This window comes from Ischnura elegans, chromosome X, assembly GCF_921293095.1.
Source record: "Ischnura elegans chromosome X, ioIscEleg1.1, whole genome shotgun sequence".
NCBI lineage: Eukaryota > Metazoa > Arthropoda > Insecta > Odonata > Coenagrionidae > Ischnura > Ischnura elegans.
Window position 1 is genome coordinate 47369599 of NC_060259.1, and position 18295 is coordinate 47387893.

Consider the following 18295-nt stretch of genomic DNA (forward strand, 5'->3'; position numbering starts at 1 on the left):
CTTGGGAGTTAGAATTGAATCTTGAAAAGAGTATGGTGATGAATTTTTGGGAAAAGAATATATCTTCAAGAAGGAGCTACACCGCTAACGGGATTCCACTACCAAATACCGAATTCGTTAAATACTTGGGGGTCACCATTACCCGGAATCTTTCGTGGGGTAAGCACATACGTGAAGTATGCGGGAAAGCTAACCGTAAACTTGGATTTGTAAAAAGAATTCTCGGTAAATGCCCAAAAAAGGTGAAAGAAATAAGCTACCTGACTCTAGTGAGACCTCACTTGGAATATGCTGCTAGCGTGTGGGACCCTTACGAGGTAGGACTAATAGGTGAAATTAATCGAGTACAGCGCAGGGCGGCCAGATTTGTGATGAGCTGTTACGACAAAAAGTGCAGCGTTTCAAGTATGTTCAACGAGTTAAATTGGGATTCTTTACAGGAGCGTAGATCGAAGTATAGGCTTAACTTACTTAGGAAACTCGAAGATAATATTTTCTCAGACGACGTGAAGCATATACTTGTTATATATTCTATTTATTTGGATAAAAGTATGTCAACGTTCTAAAAAAACCAGCGTACAATTCCCCCTTTGCATGGTGCCTACTTCTCCACACATATTCCACTAAATGTGTCTCAAAGGACTCCACGCATGTTTTACTGATTCTTCTCCACACATCCCTCTTTATTGTACACCACAAATTTTCTGCGCTGGCGTATGCTGCTAGAGTATGGAACCCTTATGAAGTAGGAATAATAGCTGAAATCAATCGAGTACAGCGCAAGGCAGCCATATTTGTGATGAGTTGTTACGACAAAAAGTGCAGCGTTCCCAGTATGTTACACGAGTTAGGATGGGAATCTTTACAGGAGCGTAGATCGAAGTATAGGCTTAACTTACTTAGGAAATTCGAAGAAGATATTTTGTAAAACGACGTGAATCATATCATTCGTTTACCATCGTACTATAGTAGACGCAATCATAGAATAAAATAAAAGAAATAGATTGCAAAACAGAGAGATTTAAAATGCCATTCTTCCCTCGTAACTATTGAGGATATCTCAATTGATCAAAGGTTGTCTCAATTGATAGGATTAATGGCGTCGCTCGCTAGGGTCACTCATTGCGTGTTTTTCTTCATAGTTCTAACCTTGCATGTATTTGCTCTAGGAATTACTAACCATTAGCAAGTTTTTTTAATGAATAAGCACTCATATTTTGCTAGTATGCGTAATATTTCTATGACCGTGCGGTGTGCATGTGGCGGTCCTGTTGCATGCTGCATGTTGGTGATTTGTCACCCCCTGCCAAACACCCTAGAGGTGGCTCTAAGGGTATTATTTAGATGGCGATTACATGCTTTTATTTTTCCATGCGGTTGTGGTGATCTTGGTGATTTGTCACCCCCTGCCAGGCACCCTTGGCTCGCATGGAGCTATGTAGATATAGAAGAATAAATGAAGTAGTGAGGGTCAGCGAAAGCTCACACCCTGCCAAACACCTTTGCGAAACTTAGTCGCAAGAATTCGGGATACACTCATACACGTGGACAAGCTTAAAGTTGGAGTGGGGGGAGAAAAAGGAGCTTTTCGCGTTCCCCCTCCACTCACAAAATTTCGGCGTTGCCAATTCAGCGGAGGCAATGGGCGTAAATTTGATGCCTTTTCGTAAAATCCTTATTTCTCATCGTAGAACCTCGATCAAAAGACGCATTTAATCTCCCAACGACAATGAGTATGATGGGTGTATTTCTTTACCTCCAAGTATTGACATTAGTAAAGTAAAAAATGTACTACGACAGGTCATATCGGCAGCGGTTACCTCATACTGTGACGCCCGCCTCCTGAGCACCCGGATTATCTCTGAGACCCCGAGAAAGGGTTCGAAAAAGGTTCGCCCTTCCGTCCAGTATACCTGACCATTTCTTGGCCCCAGAAAACTACCACTAACCCAGTTGACTCTTGCTGAGGTATGACCGTTCGTTTTGAAAACAAGATCGTCAAGCTGAATACAATGAGACCATCGTCGAGGCAGATATACCGCTTCGGGTAGCAGTGTGAGCGATTGGTCATTATAAGCGAGTCGGTTGGATGGAAACGTTGTGCTTCACAATTTGGTGGTGGGCTGCGTATTGATGGTGATCGCAAGCGAATTTGCTGGGCGTCTCGTGGCCGCTAGAGCTTCTCAGGACATCACGGCCTTCCTACTTCGTTACTACGTCATGATCCGGCAGTGGTGAGCGCTTAATATTTAGTCTTCCCATTTATTGGCACAGGCCTTCTAACCACCCCCCAATCAAATATTTTTTCCCTTCTGGTCACCTTCACTCAAAATGGCGGAGAATTACGGGAGTATTCGAGAACTTGACTCGATCTTGAAAATTGTTGAAACATATTGGATGAAGCGCTGTCATCATAACCATATTTTTATTAACTTTTGTTTACAGATTACATCTCCGAAGTTGCCAACCATGTTATCGCAATCTTGATGATGGCTTACATGGTTGTGTGCTTGCTTGAAGTGGTTCCATTGCAACATGTGGGGATTGCATTTTCTCAGGAGTGACCTTTCTTTTAAAAAATAGCGAATAGAATATTTTTTGGGACTGTTTTTAAAAAATCCTCTTTGTCCCAATCCCTTTAAAATATGCTAACATTATTCCTAAAGTGTAAAAATATGTTTTCTGGCTATTGCGTATTATTAAAGATGCTAGCTTTGTGTTACACATTTTAAAACAAAGAACACTGTGGAAACAATCACCATCATAAATAGTCAGTAGCCTTGGGGTAGGGCTTTCATGAATTGATGAAATTTTTTCAAATGAATGGATTCAAGATTTGACTGAATATTTTAATTGAAGATAGGACGCATATCTATTCTTTCAGTTTTCCAGAAGTTAAGAGCTAGCTTAGCCGGGGGGTAGAGGTCTTGTAACGAACCCCCAATACAAATTTTTTTCCCTTGAGGTAACCTTCTCTCACAATGACGGAGAATTAGGGCCATATTCCAGAACTTGGCTCAGCCTTGACTCCTCACTCAACCTCAGTGGTCCAGATCTGAGACTCATGTTGAGTTTGAATTGAAGTTAATATAATAGAAATTGACTTCAACTTAACTCACTTGAGCTAGAGTAATTGTGGTAAAATTTACTGAATAATGCATCTACCTTCTTTATCATCACTGGTCAACGATCTTAAGATTAGTTTTACGCAGCTCTCTACCCAAATATCCTATCAGCTAATCTTTTCACACCTACGTATTTCTTCTCTTTCACATCCTTTATATGTCCCCTATATTTTGCACGACGTCATCCTTTACCGTTCGTTCCATCTACTTGTCTCTCGACGATTGCCTTCATCAGGCCATCATGTCTCAAGACGTGACCTATAAGGTTGTTCCTATATATTGTATAAATTGTTTATTTACTTCCATGTTTGAGTTTCCCGCTTTAAGCAGGTCACTCTTTTGGTAGAATGCTCTCTTCGTTTGGGCTATTCTGCTGATAATTTCTTTCTTGCTTCTCCCATTGCTAGTTATCCTGCTTTCTAAATTACAAACTTCGTCCACATCTTCCAGTTTTTGTTTCCCGATTTTAATGTTAGTCTTAACTTCTTTTGTTCAGCAAAGTTTTTCTCCTTGGGTTAACGTGTGCTTAAGATGACTGATTACTCGGGGAAACGCATTTATGAGAATTAATGGTTTCGGGCGTGACTGGGTGAAATTGCTTCATGTTAAATGAAAAAATTTGTAAATTTCACGAATGATTTTAGTTATTTTTATAACGTGGCTGATGTGTTGCTATGAGTAAAGCCTACTCGTCATTATTTACGCCCATTTTGTTGAGAAACGCATCTTTTTACGACGTTACTTCTTTTATTTGGAGTCTCATAGCATAATTCCGTAAACATTTTGGCATGGTCTCCGCATTGGCATAATTTCCGCAAAAATTTTGCTCCTGACGAAGTCTTATAACGACGAAACCGGTGAGAGACGTAACTACCGTAAATAAGTAACGTTGTAAAAAGATGCGTGTCTCAACAAAACGGGCATAAATAATGACGAGTAGACTTTACTCATAGCAACACATCAGCTACGTTATAAAATAACTAAAATCATTCGTGAAATTTACAAATATTTTCATTTAACATGAAGCAATTTCACCAAGTCACGCCTGAAACCATCAATTCAGGTAAATGATAAATTTTACCTTAAAAAAATTATCACATATTATTATTTTTGCGTTTGATATAAGGGAGATGTCACAGGTACTAACAACTCGTACACGGTGATAGCAATAAAGAGAATTGGTGACTTCCACAGTTTCTTTGATACAGAACGATCGGAACAGGAACGCACTTGAAAATGACTTGACCCGCGAAACCGGTCGTTCTATATGAAATAAACTGTGGAAGTGTCAAAGTCTCTTAATTGCTATTATGGATCCCTCCCACTACATCATAGCTTTCAATTTCAGCTAAACGTGCAAGGTACTGCTACGGGCGTGCAGACAGCGTTACCCAGATATTTAGCGCATTAGACTGGGAGCTGCTGGAGACCCGGAGGGTGCGCGCTAGGTTTAGATTGCTTGAACAATTGAGAATAGATATCTTTAAGAGCGACACAAAGAAAATAATATTAGATCCTCACTATATTTTCAGGTCGGACAGAAGCGATAAAATAAGAGAGATATTCAGTCGAACGGATAGATATGGGAATTCGTTTTTCCCCCGTACCATAAAGGACTTAAATAAATGCGAATCGTAATTTCGCATTTACTTTTTACGCGTAAACGGCTGGAGTCCTAACACCCCCTGCCACCCGCCTTTTAGGCGGCTTACGGGTTTGTATGTAGATGTAAGTGTATATGACGGTGGTTCATAATCACTCCTAATCTGGTTAACTTTAGAGGACGAATACCACCCTGTGGACTGGTATTTTATGTTGACGGATTACTTGATTAAATCAGAGATTTTTTACTTCAAAGTGACTCAATGTGAGATATTATGCAACATGCATACATGCAACTTTACAAAAAATGAAGTGTAAAAGGATAGGTGCCCCTTGGCTGAGTCTGTATGTATGGCATGCATCGTGGGCAGTAGGGTGGGCCGAAAAATGACTTTTTTTCGGGATCAAATTTGCTTTCTGCGAGAAAGTTACGAACCTGTATCAGGGTTTCAGGAAGGAATTTTTTTCAAAATCGGATAATATGAACCACAGCCGCCTGAGTCATCATCATCATTGCTAGTTAACAACCCTAATATTGGTTTGAAGAAGCTCTCCACTCAATTCTCATATCAGCTAATCTTTACACACCTACGTATTTCATCTCTTTCACATCCTTCTTTACCTGTTCCATGTATTTTTTTCGAGGTCATCCTTTTCCGTTCTTGCTACCCACCTGTCCCTCGACATTTGTCTTCATCAGGCCATCATCTCTCAAGATGTGGCCTATAAGGTTGTTAAGTATTCTTATTAAGGTTTTCATGAGGCTTCTCTTCTCTGCTACTCTTCTTAGGATTTCCTCATTACTAACTCGGCCGATCCATTTGATCGTCATCATTTTTCTGTTTCACCACATTTCGAAGGCCTTTAGAATCCCTAAAGTTTAAAATTTTTCTAAAATTAAGGCTGATTTTGAAGACAAGAATAGATTGAGAAGAAATTAATACAACTAAACTATTTCCTTAAAAATGATGATTATTATAACTTTAAGCATTATATATAAGTAGTTAAAAGTTTTTGTAAGGAATTCTATGATTTTGCGACGGGTAAGAGTGGACAACAACTTTCGAGTGTAGGCAACCTGCATCCCAACCAAATTGCCTGGGTGCGTGAGGTATCGCTTCACATTTTGACTTCTAGAAGCCGAGCTGGCGGGGAATAACCTAATTTACCAAACATATTCCCTTTTTAATGCCTCGATAATCCTTCAGAGAGAAATAATACTCATAATGATGCCTAAACAACAGTCAATTTGGAAATAATTGTAGGTATATTTTGGCGTAGAAATTGATATTTAAATTTTTATATGCGGAAAAATGTGTTCAGATGTTTCTGGGATTGAAATTCGGCCCACTCTAGTGGGCAGTCGTCGCAAAGGAAGCAATTCCGATGTGTTCGTGTCCCCCCTGGCTAATTGGTTGTGCCTCGTTACTGAGCGCTTTTGCGCGTCGTTTCATTTAGTGATGTGTGCTGACCTCTATGGGTCAGCCATTTTCATTCTTTCCGAGACTTTGCCTTGTTCCGAAATGGTCTCAGAAAGACTCGTTGGTACACGCACGCTTATATCACTCCTGAGGTTTATAGCTCATTTAGCCTAGAGCACAGAAGTCCATAAAAAACCGCTTTACCAAGTGAGGAAATCGTATGCGAAAAAGTGACGCTGTCGACTCCAGAGAAATTCAAACGTTATGCTAATCATGCTATCTCTTGTTTGCGCCCACTTTATGCCACCTGAGATAATTCTAAACGACTCTCTCGCAATTCACGAGGCAATTAACTTTGAAATATCTCACACTACCTCTTTAGGTTTAACAAGGAGATCTCAATTTAATGCTAGACCTTGTTTCCTCGTATGAATGACTGATCCCTTGGTTAAATTTAAGGATAGTATGCACTTGATTCATACTTGTTATCATCAATGATTAAATCAATTATACTTGTTATTATCTTTTAATATTATTGGTCTGAAATGGATAGAGATTAATATATAGGTAGACATTTTCCTTTGAATTAATGAGATTTTCGCAGAAGCAGTTTTAGGAAAAGTTCAAAACAGTGATGAAGTCAATAGATATCGTCCAACTCTCTTCAGTATTTCAAGCAGCGAAAGAAGCAGTGCAACTAATGCATGATTATGTGAAATATTGAATTATCCTTTATTTAATTTTCAGGATATGTGATAAAATAATCCATTAGTTTGTTTATATAGTTTTATTTGACTAAGTTTCACCCACATTGGTAAAAGTTAGGGAAGAGGAACAATTAAAAAGAAAAGTTTGGAAGATATCGTGATATCAGTCCATCCACAGGGGTGGGTGAATGACATAAATTTCCACCTATAAAAAAAATTACGGGAGAAAAAAAAAGCATACTATATAAAGAGATGGGGGGAATCGCTGCCCTTTGGGGTATGATCCATTAGACTTTGAAAGGGATGGGCAACACTGCATTAAATATAGGTCGATTTTTCAAATCCATTAACGTAGGTTATTCAAAGTTAATGGTGGGTAATAATCTGTTTTACTCTTTTTGGCCATTTATTCACTCTGTAATATTTATTCCGCTTTCTGAATTATTCCATGTCGTGATATTTTGATTCACCATTTTCCTTTCCTTCACCGTTTACCGTTCTCTTTTCTAGCACGTTCCCTACAATTTTTGCACGAATATTACAAATAAGGATCCTCAAGTCGGCCTCTAATTTTAATTCCAACACACCGCGCATTTAAATGGGTTTACAAAAGTAGCCACTCGTGTCACTGACGGACAACGTGATCCGAGTTTCACGGGGAATTAAGGTATAATGAGGGGTGTTTAACGAAATTGATATACATGATGATTGTGATCTATCAAATTCATATTTCTCTCATGCTATTCCTCACATTTGCAAACACCATGCTGCAAAATATTCGAAAAAAAGTGGATCGCATTGCAGTTATCATAGCGGCGCGGACATTTTAGAAAACCGATTAAAATACAACCGAAGTGGCAACGTAAATCAGCCTTCTATGGGAATGGAATTGGGCCTCCTCTATGCAGTATCATTGAGTTTTTGCCTCAGGGTGTGGCCATTTCGTATTTACTCATCCCCAGCGTGTCTGATGCAATTTTCTCGTCCTCATTTCTCCTTTTGATCTTCTGTGCCACCCTCGAAAACCGGATTTTGATTCTGGAATGCCTCCATTCTATTCTCATCCGTCCTCATATTGGTTAATTCTGATCTGTAAGGCATATATCTCCACCCCAATGTAATTTTTGGTAATCATATTTATGACTTCGAACCAAATGTCATTTTTAGTAATCACATTTATTACGGGGAATAGATGTTGCTGATTTTCCCCTCAAGAGCTTTTTTGGATTGAGTTATTCTGTTCTTCCTCCCATCAAATTCCTCTAATTTAATGAAGTTGTGGTGTAATGTTAATATTTAATATTCATCTTGATAAAAGGCTTTGCTTTTCTTCTTCCCCTCATACTAGCCATTTGAGTGCTATCGCTTTTACGTAAGTCTCAAATTTCTCTTTAAAGGGGTCAGCATCCATTGTTACATTTATGAGGTTAAGGATTTGTAAATGTTGGGTAGCAGTTAATTTTTATTGAATCAATAAAATTGAAACTACTGTAAAATGTTAAAAGTTATAATATCTACTTACAGTCAACATTCGCACATATTTCTACGACATTATTATCATAGATGTCACTTGAACGAAGCTCTGCGATCAAAAAGGAATCCACCAGTAGCACTGTAAAATTTCGACTGCCACTCTGTAGGTTTACCAAATCCGCAATTTGGAAAATTCGTTTGAGTGATAAATATGTAGGGCAGGATCATGGCAGATATTACACATCAGCCTTGAATTAACAGTGATGTATGAACTTAAACACTTTTCGTCTTGGTTTATTTGACCACCATTTCATCTTCCTTTTCCCACACTACCATAGTACAATCACAATCAATGCTCTGGATCTGGATTCTCCGTTCCGTTTCGATTTAATAATAAATTGGTAAAATATATGCATTCATTACCCATAGTAGATGAGCTTCAAACAAAGGTATTGTGTGATTTTATTCCTAATGGTGAAAAGTGAAGGTGATGTTAGAGAGAGAAATTGAGCTGGTAGATTTTGAATATGTACATGAAATTTTGTCTAACATATGACTCCAAGGTACAGAAGTTTTCCTTGAAAATGTGGATCTTAAAATAAAATACTTACCTCATTTCCGAATAGAATATTTAAAATATAATATTTACCTCACTGTTTTAAGAATTTACGAATGTCCAAAAAATTGACCAGTGGATACCTCATTTTCCTTTTGGAAAATTTGTTTAAAGCGCTTCAAGCTGCATCCGTTACAAATACAGCGGGATAATTCGAAAAATCATCCAGGTAAATGAGCTCAGTGTCAAAGGAGAAAATTATTAAATAGAAGTGCTGTAAAGCTTGTATTTTAAGACAAGAGAGGAAAGGTTTTGCACACGTTGGACAGGTGGGTATCTATTCAAGAGGATAACTACGCTTCGATAATGAGAAAGACGAATGGAATAGATGGGAGAAAATTCAAGATTTTTGAATGAAATGACGAAGATTCAAAATCCTGGGGAGAAATATGTAACTGGGAGCTAAGTAGTGAAAATGCTTTAGTTAGAAAGAAATGATCAGTAAGGAGGTGATGGAGAAAGGGTGAACAGGGTGCTTTGTACAATTTTTCCTTATGATGAGTTAATATCTGACGAGGAGAAGAATTGAGGGAGAGAATGGAAAGGACAGTGACATGCAGAATATTTTTACCTCCTATTGTGGACAATTAGTGGTGGACTAATAGCGTTTTGTCGAGAAAAGTTGTAAATAGTAGAAATACTCTTGTAGTTGGTGAAGGGGCTTATTGCCAGAGGTATTAGATTCATTAATGAGGAAGGATGGAGATCATATCGAGGAATCGGAAAAAGAACATGGGGAATATTGGTATGCAAAATATTTCGGAGTGCTAGAATGCGGATGCATGAGGACAATTTGCCAGTGAGAATGGGTAAAAAGGAAATGGTAGTTCATGTAGATAGTGATTTATTTAAACCCGTCGTATTTCTCGATCACGAATGTCCAATTGACTGAAATAGCCTGTCAATTTTGTAACGACGAGTCGCACGCTGACATATCACTGTTCGACTTCAATTGGCATCTTTCCGATTTCCACGGAGGCAGATGTCTGTCTGAGTTGTTGTCAATCCCTAGATTGGCTGCAGCTTGACATGCGCTTCTCATTTCCAACTTCCTTTACAATGATATGCCCCACATGGACAGAATGCTACTATTAATTCATCATTCTCTGAAATTGTTACATCCCTCACCACCCTAGTGGATGTTACCTTCATTGAAAAAGTTTGTTTAGTGGTTCACTATTTCTTCCTTAAGTTTTAGCATTCGATCCGTACACCATTACAGTGCAAATAAAAACAAATAATATCAAATAGAATAATCAAATATCACATAAGTCTCTGAAAAATGAAGGAACAATATCGTTTTTCAACGGCTAAAAAAGATTTAATTCGGACGTAGGTTTTAGATAGAGAAGTGTGAGTGATAAAGATTCAGGAGGGTTACTTTGGTACAAATGGAAAATGGAGGATATAAAAACCATTGCTTGAAGGGGTGCATGAATTTTCCTAAAATATTCATCAGTATTTAATTTCTTAAAGGAGATTAAAACGATCAGCCGTCAAGGTAAACCAGAAAAAATGGGGGCATGGGACAAATTTGTTTTTATCGCACCCCTATTACTCTTTTAAATGCGCTTAAGAGTACCCTTTGTAGACCTCTGGAAGTGGAAGCCCATGGCACACTCTTCCCTTGGGCGGCCCTGCTAATTATAGGGTCTTCGATAATTGAGTTTGCTTCTGTCGTCCATGTATCGAAAGTAAATGAAGCCCAATATAGATTCCTTACAGTGTTCATTAAAAATTTGAAGCACACTAGTATGGAATGTGATTGGAAGTAAATGCGAATAAATAATGCGACAAATCCACAGAGAAGAAAATAATTCACTTTGACCGGGATTCGAACCCTAATCCTCCAATTATCCGATCGAGTGCTTTAGCCAATTAAGCTACCGAGGCATCAGATGTAGAACATACCGAGGTGTCATTCCCGTTTGTGGATATTTGTGGACACTACAGGACAAAGTGGTATGGACTGCTGAGCATATGATGCCAGAAGTAGTCTAATTCGTGCGCACAGAGAGCAATGCTCGGACTTAGAACACATAGAGGTGTTCCCTCTCGACTAATTTAAGTATACCGGGAATATTCACGTGATTACTATAGGGGAGTCACCCGCAATACACAAATTGTGCGAAATATCCACAGAGAAAAAAAATTATTCGCCTTGACCGCGATTAGAACCCGGATACCCCGATTTCCGGTCGAGTGCTTTAGCCATTTTAACGAACGAGGCGTCATTCCTCTCTCTCTCTGGGTTCGAATTCCGGTCGAGGCGAATGATTTTTTCTCTGTGGATTTTTCACACAATTTGTGCATTGCGGGTGATTCTCGTAAAGTTATCACCGCGGCTAATCCCGGTATACTTGAAACTAAGCAAATAAATGCATTTCATAGCGCTCACAATCGGTAGAAAAAAAGACATTGACGGTGATTCTTTTCAATCTCAGAAATTGCAGTTTTCTGGTAATTTACATGGATAAATGATTCACTCTAGAGAAATTCGGAATGGAATATATCTATCCAGGAATTCAATAGATTCAGTATGTCAGATTTCATTCCTTATTTTTTCTCTTCTAATCTCAGCTGGGGCAGGTAGATATGGGATGTTACTTACCTTGGTTAATACATACTAGCCTTTGCAAGCATCCAGTTATCCTCTAATACTTATCTAGGTCATGCAGTCATTCGAGCGAAGTTCTATGATGTTTAAAATAATCTTATACAATACGAAAAAAGCAAATCGTGATTCATAGGGCTGATTTTAAGATGTGCATACTCTTTAAGTGTAAATCGTTATGGGTCTGCATGAGTGATATATTCGTGATGGCTCCATTTAACTCGAGAGGTTTCCATCTATGTGCAGAACGTTCAAATATGTTCTACATATTATGCATGTGAAATTGAAACAGTTCCAGTTCGTTATTCATCATATAAAAAACCCAATAAGACATACTCCAAATTCCTCGCGTATTGTAACACTAACTTAACCATTTAATAGAATAATGACATACATATAAAATGTATCTATGTTATTTAAGGGTAAAATAACATAGAAACACTTTAAATGTATAGAATTCTGAAATAAAACTGATGATTTTGAGTGCAATATGCATTAGTATGGGATGAAGGCGAGGAAACGATAGGGGTGGTATAGTTTCGTGAAAATGTGGGAACACCTATGGAGTTGCCCGTGTAGCATCACTTTCTCCCTCGAAGAAAAATGATGCTTGCGGGAAAAAGCTTACTCGTCAAGACAGCGGCGCACGGGAGCATCTGGTCGGAGAGGAATAGTGAAAGGGAAGATATCAAAGCTGCTTACTTCGCATGCAGCGAGGCGGGAATATATATCGCTCCAACTTTCCAACAGCCTGCTGCTTTCCCTGAGAGTGCAGAGGTCGTCGGCCAAGTCACTGCGAACGAGACATGGCATTCGGATTGAATATTTTCACGACGTACCCGTTTGGATACATCCGCATACAATATTCGTATATTTTCGTTTTATTGCTCGGCTATCTGGCAAGATCGCCCTACAATAGGGTGGTTTCCTATTATTTTTTATTGACTAAATCGAAAGATTATTATTACTCCTGGAGAACGTATTTCATGCTTTTAGATATTTAAATGACGATATCTATTTTTCGCGATTAAATGAAAAGTGAAAATTTTCAAGCGCGCGAAAACGCGACGGCTAAGTATGAATGCTGGGAGAAGCCCGTGTGACGTCATTCTGGTTCCAGCTGTCGGCGTGTGAGATGACCTTGTGGCGAGGCTTTGAGCGCTGATACGATGCAGTCTGCTAGCAGGTAGCAGAGTGCCCTGCTAGCAGGTAGCACTTGGCTTTAATAAGGATTATTAATACCCTATCAAACGAAGGAAACTTTCCGACCTTAGGCAGTTTTATTAGGTGATTATTAAGACATGTTTCCCTGAGCTGTGTGCCTCATGCATATACATTGGTAATCTCAGACGATGTAAAACTCCTATCTACTCGTATAGAAACTAGGTCCTTGTGACGTCACGTGGAGTGGCATCGCGTGGGCGCCAATCTGGACTTTTTCAAATGCGGTTAAAATTGACCATTGTCATTCGTCTGAACTGGGATTTCTAAAACCAAATAATAAGTATATTATGAATACACTAATGGTGGGTAACGAATCGCAATCAATGCCTTTCGTTTTCTTTGATGAAGGCAACTACCCTATTGTGGTATATCTATACGTGGGTATCGGTAACGTAGTTGGGAGATTACTCAGGGCAGTGGCGTAGCTAGGGGGGAGGTCTGGGGGGTCCGCCCCCTCCCGAAAGATAGAAACACAATTACTTTCCTTCATAAAAGAAAACAAATTATTAAAAAATCATGAATTAACAAATTATTTCCTTGACCAATTAAGTTTTTTCGTTTGTGAAAAGTGTTAAAATTAGTTTAAAACCCTCTACTTAGTACCTTGTTCTTAAAAAATTTCCTCCCCTGGTTTTGGACCCCCCCAATGAAATTCCTAGCTACCCCACTGACTCAGGGTATGCAGGACTTGTATGAAGAAATGTTTAGCATGCTTATGCCTATGCATGCAGTAAAAAGGAGTCTATTTGAAATACTCACTTTAGCACTTATCGATAAATATGAGTGCTCTTCAGTCTTATCGTGACAAGGGCGCGGTAGACCAGTGAGTTGAAAGTTGGAATACTCGCTGAAGCATCCCAGAATCTAATCCTGGGAGAAGCTTTTGGGCAAGGGCATTCAACCCGCGCTCCGCGGGCCACATGCGGCCCGCTGGTTAATTTATTGCGGCCCCTAAAGGCTAATTTCTCTAGGCTAAAGAAAATATTGTATCGTATCTACTAAAATAAAACCAAATAACGGCACACTCGTCAAAAACAAAAAATGTCAAAAATCGCATTGATTGTTTGAAGTGAAGAAAAAATAAAGATTATTGCACAATGAAATCAAATGCTTTGTTTCTTTTATTGATGTGGTGGTAGAGTGACGTGGAGCATTGTGGACCTCCGGACGATCCGAAATCGATTTTTGGCCCTTGCATCAAAAAAGGTCGAAGACCCCTGTCTAAAGGCAGCCCCCTGTCAAAATTCACAAAGTGCGAGGTGGCTTAGGAAAAGAAGCTGCCCCCCTGAAATCAATACTATCTCCATGCATTTTTGGCATGTTATAAAGTGAATTGAAGTTCTAAGTCTTCCTATTTTTTCCCCAGACTGGAAAGAAATAGAAACATAAGTATTGTATTAAAATTAAAGCGCACTCATTGTCAATACATGACAGAAATGGCTTCATTGCAGGTCGGAAATAAGTCTTTCGAACGAACTTTTTCGGTAGTGTCGAGAATGAGGAGTGTTTCAGATATTTTACATGACGACGTTTTTCTTACACGCATAGCATTTAATCATTCGTTTTCTGCATTCGCGTGGTGTGACACCAAATTAAAGTTCATCGGCAGTTGAAGGAGACATGTACTAATAGAGTTATCCTAGTTTACTGTCTCCAACAATACAATACACTCTCATTGCACCAGTGGCGTAGCCAGGAATTTTGTTCGGGGGGTGTCCAAAACCAGGGGGGAAAATTTTTGAAAAAGAGAGTACTAAGTAGAGGGTTTGAAACTAATTTTTACACTTTTCACAATCGAAAAAATTTCATTTTTCAAAGAATTCTTTAGTAAATTCACGATTTTTCAATATTTGGTTTCCTTTTGTGTTGCAAAGTAATTTGCTTTTATATTTCGGGTGGGTTGGGTGTGGGTCCGGACCCCCGGACCCCCCTCGCTACGCCACTGCACCGAAAATTCACCAACCGTGCTCCTCTTCGTTCAGCGATTTTCTAGTTGTCAAAACAAACATTCAAAGAAGCCTTCGCCGCATCCATAGAATCATGGCGTCAATGTTGTGAAAAATGTGTGCGTGTTTAGCGAAATTCCGACGAGAAGTAACACCTGTTTCATAGTTTTCGGGTGGAATGTTACTTTGAAAAAGAAAAAAATCGGAGGTTTTAGACCTTGAATATACCTCGTATAACTCATTCATGGAAACTTTTAGTTTATCACTAACTAATAGTTTTATTTGCCTGGTAGAATGTTCTTCTCCTTAGCAATTTCCTAGTTTCTGGTGTGACCGCATCTCACTGCTTCGTCTTTGTCCGGTAAGCGAGCGCGTGCCTGATTAAGGCTAGCATGAGTACTGCATGCATCCTTGGTGTGGAAACACCCCTTGCCACACACCCTGGTGGTGGCTTGTACGGTACCTCGTCAAGGCCGGATCCAGGATTTTTTCTAGGGGGCACAAAGACTTGACGCGCAAACGGTCTTTATTCATCTCAGTTACCCCCGAAAACAGCACATTTAGGCCTTTACATCGGGAGTTTAAACAATCAACAACAGACGATCACACACACCCATATCCTGGAAGGGGCAACCTATCCAGGCGGGACTCGAACCCGCGACCTTCGGTATGGTATGCGAGGACTTATCCCCGCCGCCACCGAGGCCGACGGTCTTCTCGTATTTGGGATTAAAACTACATACAATAATTACTGTACGAAATATTCTCTTCATTTTAATATGAAACTTATTAATATGGAATTAAATGATTGACGCTTTGTAATACACAAAAGAAAACAAACGTAATGGCAACCGTATTAAAAATCTTGTCTATTTTTTAAGCGTCTGGGGTGGCATGTGCCCCTGTCCCCCCCTAAATCCACCCATGTACCTCGTAGATGTTGATGTTGATGAATGTGTGATTTTCACGCTCCTGTTACTTAATATGAGATTAGCTCTACCCTCACCTATCCATACCAACTTTCGGGTTGAATCATCGAATCTTCGTAAAAATCAATAGAATCCACGCGTCTAAAGCCTTCATCATGCAATCACTTCTCTTATTTGGCTAAGGGATTTGTTCAAGGAAAGCTCATGGGGTACGGCGGCGAAAATGATAGTATGATATAGCATAATATGGATCAGGTAGCTATTTTTACCGATCATATTTCCACCATTTTTGCTGCTGCCTGATTATTTTTACATCGAAACTTACATTAAATATGTATGTGAAATTACAAAGTTTACTTTACTTATCACTATGTTAAGTAGATTTCATAAAGTCACGCCTGAAAAAAACTAATTATTTTATACTCTCCTTCCATGAGAAGACGAACGTGGCATTACTCTTTGCAATATTTGCGTTATTTGGGTTATAACTACCAAAATCCCAAGTGCTTAGACAAAAAGGTGCGTCATCAATAATGAAAAAGAGAAACTTAATGGGCGAATAAAAGGACAGGTAAGAGTAGAGCTCACCCTAGGCTACAGTTAAGCCGTCCAGAGTGGCCCCATGACAGAAGATGGGGGCTGGGAATTCTGGTGACTTCACGTGTTTCTCTGCCAATTGTTGTCTCCGGTTTACAGCCCACATTATCGCTCTCCTATTCAAAGTTGTCACTTGCGAGTGAATCGCCAAGGTAACTGGGAAATATTCTTTCTTTCGTCATCACTTCAAAGGATTTACCGAACCCTTTCTTAGTTGAGCCTTTTGCCATCATTGACCGTAGATGCTTACATTTCTGACCTGGTAACCTTGGCCTTACCCTTCATTAAAGCCCTAAACGTGTCTTAGGAAATCTATCGACTCGACTGTAAGCCGGAGGCAAGGGGATTGCATAGACGAGGCCCAATTCCATCCCATTGAAGGCTGGTTTTTATTACCTTTTCGGTTGCATTTTCATCGGTTTTCAATCGATTCAAACTGATTGTGGACGAGTTGACTTTGTGAAAGCCCATGGATAGTGATAATTGAAGCAGCAGCTGTATTTTTCCACAGTTTTTTATTCTTCCTCGACCGGTTTCAATGCTTCGCATCATTCTTAGCATCATGCGCATCAGATATCTCTTGATAATGATGTGTAAGCATCGAAACCGGCCGAGGAAGAATAAAAAGTGTAGAAAAATAATACTGCTGTTTCAATTACCCCTATTCAATCGATTTATTTTCCCAAAAAGTGTCATTCACGATGGCCCAATTTCGATCTTCTAAGTAGTCATCTGCATTGAGAGATGTTCGTTCATTCACCGAAAATTTGTACTATCGAATTGAGTCGTTCCGTTTTTGGAGCATTTGCCTATTTTTCATGCTGTCGGACCTGCAGCTTTGAATTTATTTTTCCCCACACTTAGAGAGGGGTAGTAAGTCATTGTCGTCAATTGCCATGAGAAAGGGGACTGCATAGAAAAGGCCCAATTCCATCCCATTCCAGCTGCAACGGATACAGAAAAAACTCGAGCCAAAATATACTTTGAGCTACCTATACTTTTATCGTAATAAAAAATAATCAAGTTATATGTAAAGTTTAAGATTTACCGCCGATTATACGCATGTACAAGACAATGATATCTTATGATATAAAAAAGTTACAACTGTGGTTCTGCAATGTTTGGCAATGCGGGCAGCCCTGGGCCCCCCATATGTATCCGCCACTGGATTGAAGGCTGATTCCTCTTGCCACTTCGTCCGCATTTTAATCGGTTTAAAAAAATGTCCACGGCGCGGTGATGAGTGCAATGTGATCTACTTTTTTCCAATATTTTGCGGTATAATGTTTGCAGTTGCGAGGAATAGCATTGAAACGTTATAAATTTGATAGATCACGCCATTAAATCATTAAATTTCGGTGAACATCAATAATTATGCCTTATTTCTCCGTGAAACTCGGATCACTTTATCCGTCAGCGACGCGAGTGGCGACTTCTGAAACCCATGTAAATGCGTGTTGGTTGACAACACATTTAGATGCTGACTCGAGGATCCACTTTCGTAATATTCGTTACCAGAGATGTGTGAATAATACCCATTCAAAGGAGGGGGCATTTTATTTTTCTGGGACACCTCGAGCTTCGAATATTTTTGATAGAAGATGCCAAAAGACTTCATCCAGATTTGAACCATTTTTGGGATCATACGGTCAGAATCGTAACGCTATAATCCACACCATATTAGAAAATAGATGAATTCTTCTCAGGCTTTTAACCGGTTTAGGCTGTGGCTGTTGTAAGGTGACGTTTCGTTGGGAGACTTTCCCAATATCATCAGTACTGAAGACGTTCGGGAAGTCTCCAAACGAAACGTCGACCTTCGTAGAAATCAATAGAATCATATGCGTATAAAGCTCATATCACGCAATCACTTTTCTTATCTGGCTAAGGGATTTCTATAGGAAGACTTATCGGATTGAGAAAAACTGAGATTCTTCACGTTGGAAAAAGACTGGGGGATGCAAATACCTGAAAAGTTCCATGAGCAAGTAAACCTCGAAAGGTGATTTTTCAGCGATTCTTGCAGCTCGTGGAAAAGCGA

General features: G+C 39.3%; 1 protein-coding gene across 1 annotated transcript in view; it reads left to right on the plus strand.

Moving 5' to 3' along the window:
• Nucleotides 1–2135: 2135 nt before the first annotated feature.
• LOC124170977 (ELAV-like protein 1) overlaps nucleotides 2136–18295 on the plus strand; it is a 733134-nt gene continuing 716974 nt past the window's right edge. The window contains exon 1 of the mRNA XM_046550072.1: nucleotides 2136–2234. The gene's annotated coding sequence lies outside the window, so the exon portion shown is untranslated. The remainder of the gene's footprint in view (nucleotides 2235–18295) is intronic.